The sequence below is a fragment of the Humulus lupulus genome, chromosome X (assembly GCF_963169125.1).
Source record: "Humulus lupulus chromosome X, drHumLupu1.1, whole genome shotgun sequence".
In the NCBI taxonomy this organism is placed as follows: domain Eukaryota; kingdom Viridiplantae; phylum Streptophyta; class Magnoliopsida; order Rosales; family Cannabaceae; genus Humulus; species Humulus lupulus.
This window is the reverse complement of record NC_084802.1, coordinates 100,730,595-100,744,090: the sequence shown is the minus strand read 5'-3', so window position 1 is coordinate 100,744,090 and position 13,496 is coordinate 100,730,595.

The following is a 13,496-nucleotide window of genomic DNA, read 5'->3' as shown; positions in this document are numbered from 1 at the left end:
CTATGTTTTCCTCTTGAGTTGCGTTTACCTTAGTTCCTTGTTGGTCCTTTCTATGCCTACACTCTCTAGCATAGTGACCTTTTTTCCCACACACAAAGCAAAGACCTTTCTCTCCCTTAAACTTGTTTGGGTTGGTTCTTGGACCCAAGGATTTCTTGTTGCCCTTTTTCCCTTTGTTTTTGGGATGTTTTGATTGTGACACCGCATTTTCTTTGGAAGTCTCTCCATTAGACCCCTCCACAAGTTTATCTCTACATATCGATTCCTCCTCGATTCAAATATGTTTTTGGATTTCCTCCAAAGAATAATCCTCATTTTTATGAAGGATTCTTTTCCTATAGCTCTTCCAAGTTGGTGGTAATTTAGCCACTATAGCACTAACTTGAAAGGCCTTGGGAAGCTCAATCTTTAACACCTTCAATTTGTTGACAATTATTTGCAATTCATGTATTTGAGGAAGAATAGGTTTATCACCAAAAAATTTGAAATCAAAGTATTGAGCTATCAAAAACTTTTTGGTACCTTCCTCTTCCGCCTGGAATTTTGTCTCAAGTGCGTCCCATATCTCCTTTGCCGATTTGGTCTCGGTGTAGAGGTCATAGAGCCTATCGGAAACTGCGTTGAGGATATGACCCCTACAAAGGAGATTGTCCTCCTCCCTCTTCCTTCTTTTCTCCACCTCCTCTGGAGTGTCCTTGTCGGATGGCGTTGGGAAAGGTTCTAGAGTGGACTCTAAAATCTAGGCAATTTTGAGAATGGTCAAAAGAAATCTCACCTTGTCTTGCCATCAAGTGAAATTGGACCCATCAAACCTATCAAACCTCACAAGGTCTTGATTCATAATCTTGATGGTCTCACCTTCCATTGAAACAAACAAAGGGTAAGCTTTTGAATGTTAGGAAAAATATATTTGCCTCAATGGAAATGGTAAGAAAGTTACAACTCTATGCAAAAAATATGTAGAGTCCAAGAACTTTACTTAGCTAGTTAGATAGTAGTAGTAGTAGTAGTAGTAGTAGTAGTAATAGTAATAGCTAGTAATAGTTGTAGTATTTTTTATGACCGTGGGTTTTGGTTCAAACCGGGACTTAGTTGGACACTCATAGTAACACTTATAGATTTTATAAGTTGAACCTATAGTTTAAGAATATTAATTATAACCTAAGGTTTGATTAATATGATTGATTATGAAGAGGATAATTATTATACTATAAGGTTTAGATAGACCCAATAAGATACTAACACTTGTCATGTGTGTGTTTAATAAGAAATTAAGAATTTCTGAGGAATAAGTTTATTAAGAGTAATATTTGAACATCCTAGGGTCTGCCAGCAGCTTTGAAATCGTTAAAGGACTTAGTCAAGGCTGTTTACTCAATTCAAATTAGGTTGAAAAAGTGTAATTACGTGTATAATATTTCAACGTATGCCCATATATCGCAGATATAGGGAGCGATATATCGCCATACGGGGATACAAAAAAACACGTAGCTTCACACGTCCACCTCGACGAGCCTCGGGTATATGAACCCAGGCGATATATCGCCTATGGTAGGCTATATATCGCCTATGGTAGGCGATATATCAGCCCTAAGGCAAGTTTTTCAAATGTTTTTGAAACCGAGCTCATTTTATTCCTTAACCTCTTGATAAGTCCAAAATCTTTCTAACCGAGTCTTCAGCCTCTGCTGAACGATTATTCAAAAAAAATTCAATTAAAAAGCCATTATTTTATTCAAGCTAAATGAAGATCTTTTCATTCTAGAACTCTATAAATAAGACCTAGTACCCAGCCATTTCTTCATTCATCAAGCTGAGTTTAGAGCCTACAAGCTGCTAGGATTACTTTAGAGTGTTAAACACTTGGGATGGGGTTATAAGCTTAATCATTATAAGCTTATCAAACACTTGGGAAGTAAGGATAATAGTTTATTTCGGTTTTGAGGTATAGTTCGGTCATAATACATTAAAGGTATTCCTATGCTTAAGTTCCTTTCTGTATCGTTCCATTAGTTTTTATAGTTTATCTCTACTCAAATCCTAACTCGGTACTCTTTATTCTTGGTTAGGCATCTAAGTTCTTTGAACTTAAGGTTCTTGTTGGTAAGTATCTTTCTCAAATGGTTTAGTTCATTCTTTTCATCTTCTTCTTTTAGAAATACTCACCTTTTCGTTATGGTATTTAGGAGTGTTCCAAAATCCCGACTTTGTTCTCATCATCCCAGTATATTGGTAAGGAAAATAGGATAGTTTTATATGCTTATATGTTATGATAAGTTATGCTATAATATGTTATGTTATGTTTTCTTATGTTTCATGGTTATGATTTACCCTACCTCAGATATTAGACAGGGGGCGTAGATGGGTTATCATAAACATACCATGTGATCTAACCTACCTCAGATATTATAAAGGGGACGTAGATGGTTTATCACATGTTTTAATGGCCAATAATTGTATAGTCTTATATGATGTACGTCTTTATAGATATATGTTTATAGCTTATAGTTTATGTGTATGATTATGGTTCATGCTTGTAGTAGATTTTCCTTGCTGGGCATTAGGCTCATTCCTTTATGTTTTATATGTGCAGGAAAATAGCTTTGACGGCGGGAAGGTTCTTGGCAGCTTAGGAATGTGTATTGAGGGAGAATGACATCGGTGGACTGCATGAACGATTCGAGGATGAAGTTGCTTTTTAGTCTTCTAATTATGATTTCTATGTATTTCCACATCTAATTTTGTAACCCGTTTATTTAAGTTATGTTATGTTTTTATTTTCAAAACAATGGGATCCCATATCCTACTTTGAATTTTATGTAGTTTAACATTTGTTTTACAAGTTTTAATAAAGTAATGTTTATTTCATATGTACGTTTTCTTAAAGATTAGTTTCTATGTATAGTAGTCATTAATGGTCCAAAGTCTAGAGTAGTTGGGTCCTTACAGTTGGTATCAGAGTAACGGTTCATCCGCATGAAGTTCTCCTTGATACACACACTCAAAGCTCTGAATCTGACCGCCAAGTAAGTATGTATGATTATAGTTATTATGTTTATATGTATAGCTAACAAGTTTAGTCTTTATGTTTCAGTTAAGAATGAACGGAGCATTAACCTATGGGGATATCCGAGCCATTAAGGCTTTAAAAAGAATTAGAGAACCAAGAAACATCATAGGAGTGATAGAAAGAATCACTCGGAGGCTGGTTTTGTTCCACAGAGAAATAGGTCATCTCCAAGAATCTAAGCAGATCATGATGAGAGCAACTGAGTAATACGTTTTAGTAATAAGATTATTTAGAGATTATCATACCATAATTGCAGCCTTAGAAGAGATATGGGAGACAATGGATAATGAAGACGAATTGCCGGTAGCGATGAGATATTATTTTCTCTTAATTAGGTTCACTTCAAAAATGGAGTTTCAGTTTACAAATGAGAAAAAGCATAGAATTTTTAAGAACCTTCCTCAAGGGCATTTTGAGGCACATGATAATGAGGACTATGAGGAAATAGAAGATGATATGCTAGATGAAGGATCGGATATAGAAGATCCCGATTTTTAGAATAATTAGTTTCATTGTTTGTTTTTATTTATTATTTGTTTTCTTTTATGGTTGTAAATAGTGAAAACTTTATTTTTCCAAATTAATATCAATGTTATTTTGTTAACATGTATGAGTTTGATTTTCTTTTGCAATCATAATAAATAATGACTAAGTTCGGTGAGGGTGGATACAAATCAATGGACCAAGTTTCTATTTTGAGAGTTAGGGGGCCATAATAGTGGGAACGATTTTACTGATTCCAGCCCTCCCTCAATATGGTTAACTTTGGAACAAAGATGAGTTTCGAGCCTAAGAATTAAGTCATATAGGATGATTAGAAATAGACTTAGAAAATAATAAAGATGGCTTGTTTTTCTAAGTATAGAAACCCACTCTAATAATAAAGAAGACTTATATAATTTTCATAAGAAGTCATAATCAATAGGTCTGAGATATGTTTGTTTAGATTAAGTTTTTTGCCTTAGAGCCTATTAGGGTGAAGTTCTAACATATTTCTCTCAACTGTTAGAACTCTGCTGCGATGTCACTCCGAAGATCTACTCGCACCAACGGAAACGCCTCCAACGCTGCTCCAATGAACAATGAAGCCCCTCCATTTCGTAGAAGGGGAGTGCGTGCTACTACCAGCCGCAACGCGTCGACACCGCCAGTTGACAATGCTACGAAGATCGCCAGACTGCGACAACAAGTCAAGGAACTATTGCAGCAACAGCGACAACAGGCTCAGCCCCAGACTCAGCCCCAGACTCAGCCTCCGCCTCCGCCTCCGCCGCAGCCACACCCACAGCAAATGGCCTCAGCACCCCAACAAATTGGTCCAAATGGGGGATGGCCAATGGTGAATTATGCGCCGTATCCAGTACAGCACATGGAGCCAGTTTATGAGCGGTTCCGTAAGCAGCATGCTCCGAACTTTGAAGGGACTACAGACCCCTTTGAGGCAGAAGAGTGGCTAAGGAACGTGGAGCTAATCCTGACTCACATGAACCTCAGCAACGCGGACCGCATATCCTACGTTTTGTCTTTGCTCAAAAAAGATGCCAGGATATGGTGGGACTTAGTCCAGCAGACGCATGATGTTGCCACCATGACGTGGACTCGATTTGTGGAGCTGTTCCACAAGAAGTATTACAATTCGGCTATACTCGCTTCAAGAGTTAAGGAGTCTGTTGGCTTGAAGCAGGGGAGTTTATCAGTGGCAGAGTATGCTCGGCAGTTCGACCGCCTAGCTAAGTTCGCACCGGAAATGGTTCCAACCGAATATCTGAGGGTGTCTAAGTTTGTTAGAGGACTTCGACCGAAGATCGAGCTAGGGGTTAAGCTAGAAAACCTAGGAAACATTACTTATGCCGAGAAGTAGAAAGGCTACAGGCTAATGTTAGTAAAGAAGAAGCTAGTAAGCCTGAGCCTAGACAGCAGAATCAACCTCAGACTAGTCAGAAAAACAACCATAGTAGCAGTAATCAGTTCAGCAACAACAACCACAATCAGTCCAGCAACAACAACAACAACAACAGTCAGAAAAGAAGGCATCCTGACAACAAACAGTCCGACAACGATAAAAGGGCACGGACAAATAATGGGGGAAATAGGCCGGGTTTTATAGAATACCCGCCATGTGCTAAGTGCCAGAAGAAACATCCTGGTGAATGCCGGGCAAACACCAAGGGTTGTTACAACTGTGGTCAAGAAGGACACCGAAAGAAAGACTGTCCTCAGCTCAAGACAGAAGGGAAAAAGGAAGATAAGATGGTTCCTGCCAGGGTCTTCGCCTTAACCCAAGGAGAGGATGATACTAACAATAAGGTGGTCACAGGTCAGTTTTCTATCCTCAATAACATATGTTATGTATTATTTCATTCGGGAGCCACTCATTCGTATAGTTAGGAATGATAGAAAGACTAGACAAACCTTGTGAAAGATTTAGAACTAGGTTTGTAACCGAGTTGCCTTCGGGCAAAGTAGTTCTATCATCACGAATAGTACGAGGCGTACCGATCAAGATTGAGGACGTAGAACTAGAAGGAGAGCTAATAGAACTAGAGATCAAGGATTTTGACGTGATACTAGGCATGGACTGGCTAGCAAAGCACAACGCAACCATCGACTGCAAACGCAAGAAGGTAATGTTCGGGACTCCTGACGACCAGAAACTATGCTTCATGGGACAAGCTTCAGGACTATGCACCTCGTTAGTATCATCTCTCAAAGCCCAAAGAATGATGGAAAAAGGATGCCAAGCATTCTTAGCCAGCATCACAAAAGTGGTAAAGGAAACACCACTTAAGGTTGGAGACTTCCGCATTGTAAGAGAATTCCCATAAATATTTCCCGATGACTTACCAGGATTGTCGCCGACTTGAGAAATTGACTTCACGATAGAATTAGTACCGGGCACCAAGCCTTTCTCCAAGGCATCATACTAGATGGCACCTACGGAACTCAAGGAGTTAAAGACGCAGCTACAAGAACTCCTAGACTTGGGTTTTATTAGGCCGAGCCATTCTCCATGGGGAGCACCGGTGCTATTCATGAAGAAAAAGGACAGAAGTATGCGGATGTGCATAGACTACCGCGAGCTGAATAAAGTAACGATTAAGAATAAGTACCCGCTACCCCGGATTGACAACTTGTTTGATCAACTCCGAGGTGCGACTGTATTTTCAAAGATTGATTTACGGTCCGGGTACCATCAGCTCAAGGTGCGGGGAGAAGATATTCCTAAGACAGCTTTTAGAACTCTTTATGGGCATTACGAGTTCTTGGTTATGTCTTTTGGCCTTACCAATGCACCAGCCGCATTTATGGACTTGATGAATAAGGTATTCAAGGATTACTTAGATAAATTCGTCATAGTGTTCATCGATGACATCTTAGTATACTCCAAGGACGAAGTCGAGCACGAGGAACATTCGAGGTTGATTTTGTCACGACTAAAGGAGCATCAACTCTACGCCAAGTTCAAGAAGTGAGAATTTTGGCTTTCGCAAGTCACGTTACTCAGGCACATTATATCCAAGGACAGAGTTGCAGTAGACCCATCAAAGGTAGAGGCCGTGAAGGACTGGCCAAGACCAAAGAACGCATCCGAAGTAAGAAACTTTCTTGGATTAGCAAGTTATTATAAGAGTCTCGTAGAGGGCTTTTCTAAGATAGCCACTCCGCTCACCAACCTGACCCGGAAACAGCAAAGATTCAACTAGAATGATAGATGTGAAGAAAGCTTCTAGTTGCTTAAGGATAAGCTTTGCTCAGCACCAGTACTTTGTGTACCGACACCCAACGATAAGTTTGTAGTCTACTGCGATGCATCGAAGCAAGGGTTAGGTTGCGTGCTGATGCAGAATGACAAAGTGATAGCCTACACCTCACGACAGCTTAAGGAGTACGAACAACTCTACCCAACTCACGATATGGAGTTGGCAGCGGTGATATTTGCGTTGAAAATCTGGCGCCATTATCTTTATGGAGAACGGTGCGAGATTTATACGGACCACAAAAGTTTAAAGTACTTATTTACATAGAAGGAGCTTAATATGAGGCAGCGCAGGTGGTTAGAGCTAGTGAAGGATTACGACTGTGAAATCTTATACCACCTGGGAAAGGCAAACGTAGTTGCCGATGCGCTAAGTAGGAAAAGTTATGGAAGTTTAGCAGATCTAGCCAGAATAGAAAAGTCACTGCAGCAGGAGTTGATCAATGTCGGAATAGAGGTAGTTATCGGCAAGCTGGCTAATTTATCTATCCAGACAAATCTGCTAGAAGATATACGGATTGGGCAAGGGCATGACAACACACTAGCAGCACATAGTACCCCGTACTCAGTTCACCCAAGGTCGACCAAGATGACGCATGACATCAAGGCAATCCATTGGTGGCCAGGGATGAAGAAGGACATAGCAGAATTTGTGTCTAAGTGTTTAATATGCCAGCAAGTGAAAGCAGAGCATCAGCGGCCTGTAGGCTTATTGCAACCGCTTAGCATACCAGAATGGAAGTGGGACGATATAGCTATGGATTTCGTGACAGGGTTGCCACGAACGAACAAACAGCGTGATTCCACTTGGGTAGTAATAGATAGACTAACCAAGTCCGCTCATTTCCTGCCTATTAAGACTTCATACACAACAGACCAATATGCAGACATATATGTCCAAGAGATAGTACAGTTGCATGGAATCCCCAAGACAATAGTGTCGGATAGAGGATCGGTGTATACATCGAGATTTTGGGGAAGTTTACAGCAAGCCATGGGTACTAAATTAAGTCTAAGTACAACTTTTCATCCTCAGACAGACGGGCAGTCCGAGTGTACGATTTAGATTTTAGAAGATATGCTACGCGCTTGTGTACTTGATTTCGGAGGATCCTGGAATAAGTACTTGCCGCTAATAGAGTTCTCTTACAACAATAGCTACCACTCAACGATCGGGATGGAACCTTATGAGTTGCTATATGGAAGAAGGTGTCGATCACCATTGCATTGGGACAAGGTAGGAGAAATGCAGCTTCTCGATCCTGAAGCTGTTAGAAAAGCTCAAGAAGCGGTAGCGCTAATTAGACAGCGTATGCTTGCTGCTCAAAGCCATTAGAAAAGCTATGTGGATGCCAAGCGACGCGATGTGGAATTCAAGGTCGGAGATTAAGTCTTCCTAAAGATATCTCCTATGAAAGGTGTGAAGCGATTTGGGAAGAAAGGCAAACTTAGTCCCTGATTCATAGGTCCTTTTGAGATATTGGACAAAGTGGGAGCAGTTGCCTATAGACTAGCCCTACCGCCAGCCCTAGCAGATAGTCACAACATGTTCCACATCTCCATGCTACGCAAATATGTGTCAAACCCATCACATGTCCTCAAGTACGATACGATAGCACTCCAGAAAGACTTGAGTTAAGAGGAACGACCGATTAGCATCCTAGATAGAGGGATGAAGCAATCACAGTCTAAGAGCATTCCAATAGTCAAAGTCCTATGGAGTAATAGTTCTAAAAGAGAGGCAACGTGGGACTTGGAGGAGGACATGCAAGGCCGGTATCCAGAATTATTTGGTAAGTAAATTTCGAGGACGAAATTCTTTTTAGTAGGGGAGAATTGTAGAGTCCAAGAACTTTACTTAGCTAGTTAGATAGTAGTAGTAGTAATAGTAATAGTTGTAGTATTTTTTATGACTGTGGATTTTGGTTAAAACCGGGACTTAGTTGGACACTCGTAGTAACACTTGTAGATTTTATAAGTTTAACCTATAGTTTAAGAATATTAATTATAACCTAAGGTTTGATTAATATGACTGATTATGAAGAGGATAATTATTATACTATAACGTTTAGATAGACCCAATAAGATACTAACACTTGTCATGTGTGTGTTTAATAAGAAATTAAGAATTTCTAAGGAATAAGTTTATTAAGAGTAATATTTGAACATCCTAGGGTCTGCCAGCAGCTTTGAAATCGTTAAAGGACTTAGTCAAGGCTGTTTACTCAATTCAAATTAGGTTGAAAAAGTGTAATTACGTGTATAATATTTCAACGTATGCCCATATATCGCAGATCTAGGGAGCGATATATCGCCATACGGGGATACAAAAAAACACGTAGCTTCGCACGTCCACCTCGACGAGCCTCGGGTATATGAGCCCAGGTGATATATCGCCTATGGTAGGCGATATATCGGCCCTAAGGCAAGTTTTTCAAACGTTTTTGAAACCGAGCTCATTTTATTCCTTAACCTCTTGATAAGTCCAGAATCTTTCTAACCGAGTCTTCAGCCTCTGTTGAACTATTATTAAAAAAAAATTCAATTAAAAAGCCATTATTTTATTCAAGCTAAATGAAGATCTTTTCATTCTTGAACTCTATAAATAAGACCTAGTACCCAGCCATTTCTTCATTCATCAAGCTGAGTTTAGAGCCTACAAGCTGCTAGGATTACTTTAGAGTGTTAAACACTTGGGATGGGGTTATAAGCTTAATCATTATAAGCTTATCAAACACTTGGGAAGTAAGGATAATAGTTTATTTCGGTTTTGCGGTATAGTTCGGTCATAATACATTAAAGGTATTCCTATGCTTAAGTTCCTTTCTGTATCGTTCCATTAGTTTTTATAGTTTATCTCTACTCAAATCCTAACTCGGTACTCTTTATTCTTGGTTAGGCATCTAAGCTCTTTGAACTTAAGGTTCTTGTTGGTAAGTATCTTTCTCAAATGGTTTAGTTCATTCTTTTCATCTTCTTCTTTTAGAAATACTCACCTTTTCGTTATGGTATTTAGGAGTGTTCCAAAATCCCGACTTTGTTCTCATCATCCCAGTATATTGGTAAGGAAAATAGGATAGTTTTATATGCTTATATGTTATGATAAGTTATGCTATAATATGTTATGTTATGTTTTCTTATGTTTCATGGTTATGATTTACCCTACCTCAGATATTAGACAGAGGGCGTAGATGGGTTATCATAAACATACCATGTGATCTAACCTACCTCAGATATTATAAAGGGGACGTAGATGGTTTATCACATGTTTTAATGGCCATTAATAGTATAGTCTTATATGATGTACGTCTTTATAGATATATGTTTATAGCTTATAGTTTATGTGTATGATTATGGTTCATGCTTGTAGTAGATTTTCCTTGCTGGGCATTAGGCTCATTCCTTTATGTTTTATATGTGCAGGAAAATAGCTTTGACGGCGGGAAGGTTCTTGGCAGCTTGGGAATGTGTATTGAGGGAGAATGACATCGGTGGACTGCGTGAACGATTTGAGGATGAAGTTGCTTTGTAGTCTTTTAATTATGATTTCTATGTATTTCCGCATCTAATTTTGTAACCCATTTATTTAAGTTATGTTATGTTTTTATTTTCAAAACAATGGGATCCCATATCCTACTTTGAATTTTATGTAGTTTAACATTTGTTTTACAAGTTTTAATAAAGTAATGTTTATTTCATATGTACATTTTCTTAAAGATTAGTGTCTATGTATAGTAGTCATTAATGGTCCAAAGTCTAGAGTAGTTGGGTCCTTACAAAATATAATAGACAATGATTGATTAAATAAAGTGTTACAACTCTATAACTGAAAATACAAATAAACAAAAGAAGAAATAGAAGAAGAGAATAGAGAAATACAACTCTAAGCAAAATGATACAAATAAAGTGAAGTGTTTGAAACAAAAGAAATAAAGATTACAACTCTAAACAAAGATACAAGTAAATATAACAAGAACGATGAGAAGAAAAAATAATAGAAGAAAAATAAGAACAAGAACAAAACAATAAGAAACTCTCACTCACACAACCAAAGTGAAGAGTGTTGGGGATCACCAACTTGAACTAGGTTTGAAACCTTTGTCCAAAAGCTTATATCCCCCTAACTCAAGCACTAAGGGATCTCTCACAGATTTTAGAAATGCCTTTTGGAATAATCAAGCCTTTAGGTGTTTTCTAGCCAAGTGCTCTAATGGATAGAAAAGTTGTGTCTTTCAAGTGAGCAATAGGCTCCTATTTATAGAGTTTAGAGACACCCTTTGAATTTCAAATTCCACCAACCCCCATGGCTATTACCAATGATTAATTGGATGTTTATGGAATTAAAAAATGATATTTTGGAGTTATTTGGGATTTTGGAGCCGTTCAAAAGGATTGGAAAAAATTGAAAAATCTTGTCACCTGTGGCCGCAGCTAGGGACATCAGTGGCCGCGGCCACTGCTCTCTGTTCCACAGGTCGCGGCCACCAACATCCTGTGGCCCCGGCCACTGACCAGTTTCAAGACATAATTTTGTGCTATTTTTCCAAACGGTTCCAACACCCTCCCAATTGATTTTGTAACCCCCAAAATACATTATTGGGGTTAAAATCATATCTCTAACAGCCATTTCACATATTGCTTTAAGAAATTCATCTTAATATTATGTAACAACAAATTTACACAATAAAGAGTAATATTTGGAAGTTACAAGTTTGTAGCTGAATTTGTAACACCAAATATGTTACATATTTGGATATTTCTCATATATCTAAATATTGTAACTCTCTATTATATGTTACAATATGTGACACTCTTTGTCACATTTATTTAATCTAAAATATTATATTATAATATAATATAATATTACATTATATTATATTATATTATAAAATAATATAACACACCCTGTTCATCAAGTCCATGAATGTTACTAGGGCATTGGTCAAACCAAACGACATGACCAGGAATTCATAATGTCCATACCTCATTCGAAAGGCCATCTTTGGTATATCCTCATCCTTGATCCTCAGCTGGTGATAACCAAATCGAAGATTAATCTTTGAGAATACCGTCTTTCCCTGCAGTTGATCGAACAAGTCATCGATCCTTGGTAAAGGGTATTTGTTCTTGATGGTCAACTTGTTCAACTCTCTATAGTCTATGCACATTCTCAGAGTCCCATCCTTCTTCTCTACAAACAGAACTGGAGCACCCCATGGCGAGTAGCTAGGCCTGATAAACCCCATTGCGAGAAGCTCTTGCAACTGTATCTTCAATTCTTTCAGTTCCTTCGGAGCCATCCTATATGGTGCCCTCGACACTGGCTTTGTTCCTGGTGCTAACTCAATGACAAACTGAATCTCCCTGTGCGGCGGCAATCATGGTAAATCCTCAGGAAACACATCTGAGAACTCGCATACCAATCTGGTCTCTCTCGGCCCTACTGGCATCACCCTAGTGGTAATCACCACACTGGCTAGGAAACCTATACAACCTCCCTACAACAGATCCCTAGCCCTCAATGCTGATATCATGGGTATGCGAGGTCCATGCACAACACCCACAAAAACAAAGGAATCCTCTCCCTCAAGCTCAAAAGTCACCATCTTCTTCCTACAATCAATGGTAGCCCCATATCTGATCAGCCAATCCATCCCTAGAATCATATCAAAATCATCCACACTCAACTCGATCAAGCCTGCTAATAGTTCCCTACTATCTACCTTCACTGACAATGCTCTAATCCACCTTCTAGAAACTATCAGTTCCCCTGTAGGCAGCATAGTCCCAAACCCCGCAGCATAATACTCACTAGGTCTACACAATCTATCAATTACCTTACTAGAAACAAACGAATGTGTAGCACCAGAGTCAATCAATACACTATAAGAAGAGCCAGCGTTAGAAAGCTGACCTGTCATTACCGAGGGACTAGCCTCAGCCTCTGCCTGCGTCAAGGTGAACACTTGAGTTGGAGTCAAGCTGTCCACCTTCCCTGGTTCCTCCTTCTTCACTGTTGGGCAGTCTTTCTTGAGGTGTCCCACCACCCCGCATAGATAGCAAGCTTTTGCCCGACATTCGCCCGGATGGCGCCTTCTACACCTCGTGCACTCTGGGTAACTTCTCCATGTCTCACCGCCTCCCTGGTGGCCACCTTGAACACCCCGACCCCTCTTATCAGGACCAGCAGCAGTCGAAGTGTCAGGGGTCTTCCTCTTCAGATCACTGGGGCCTCCACCTCTACCAGACCCTGTATATGGAGGCACCGACCTACAAACCTCCCGTCTCGTTGCGTTCTCCCTCCAGATTTTATTCTCCGCCTCTTCAGTTGTAAGAGCCTTCTCAATAGCCTGGGCATAATTCGTTCCCCTAGGTTTAGTTGTAATTCTCACATCTCAGGCTATCATAGCATTAAGCCCTCTAATAAATTTGTCCTGTCTGGCTACATCTGTAGGCACTAGATCTGGTGCGAACTTCGCAAGCCTATCGAACTTCAAGGAATACTCTGTGACTGTCATGTTGCCCTACACGAACCCCACAAACTCTTTCACTTTCACTGCCCTGACAGCAACGTTATAGTATTTCTGGCTGAACAGATCTCTAAACCAATCCCAACTCAAAGTAGAAACATCCCTGGTCTGTGATGCCATCTCCCACCAAATACAGGCA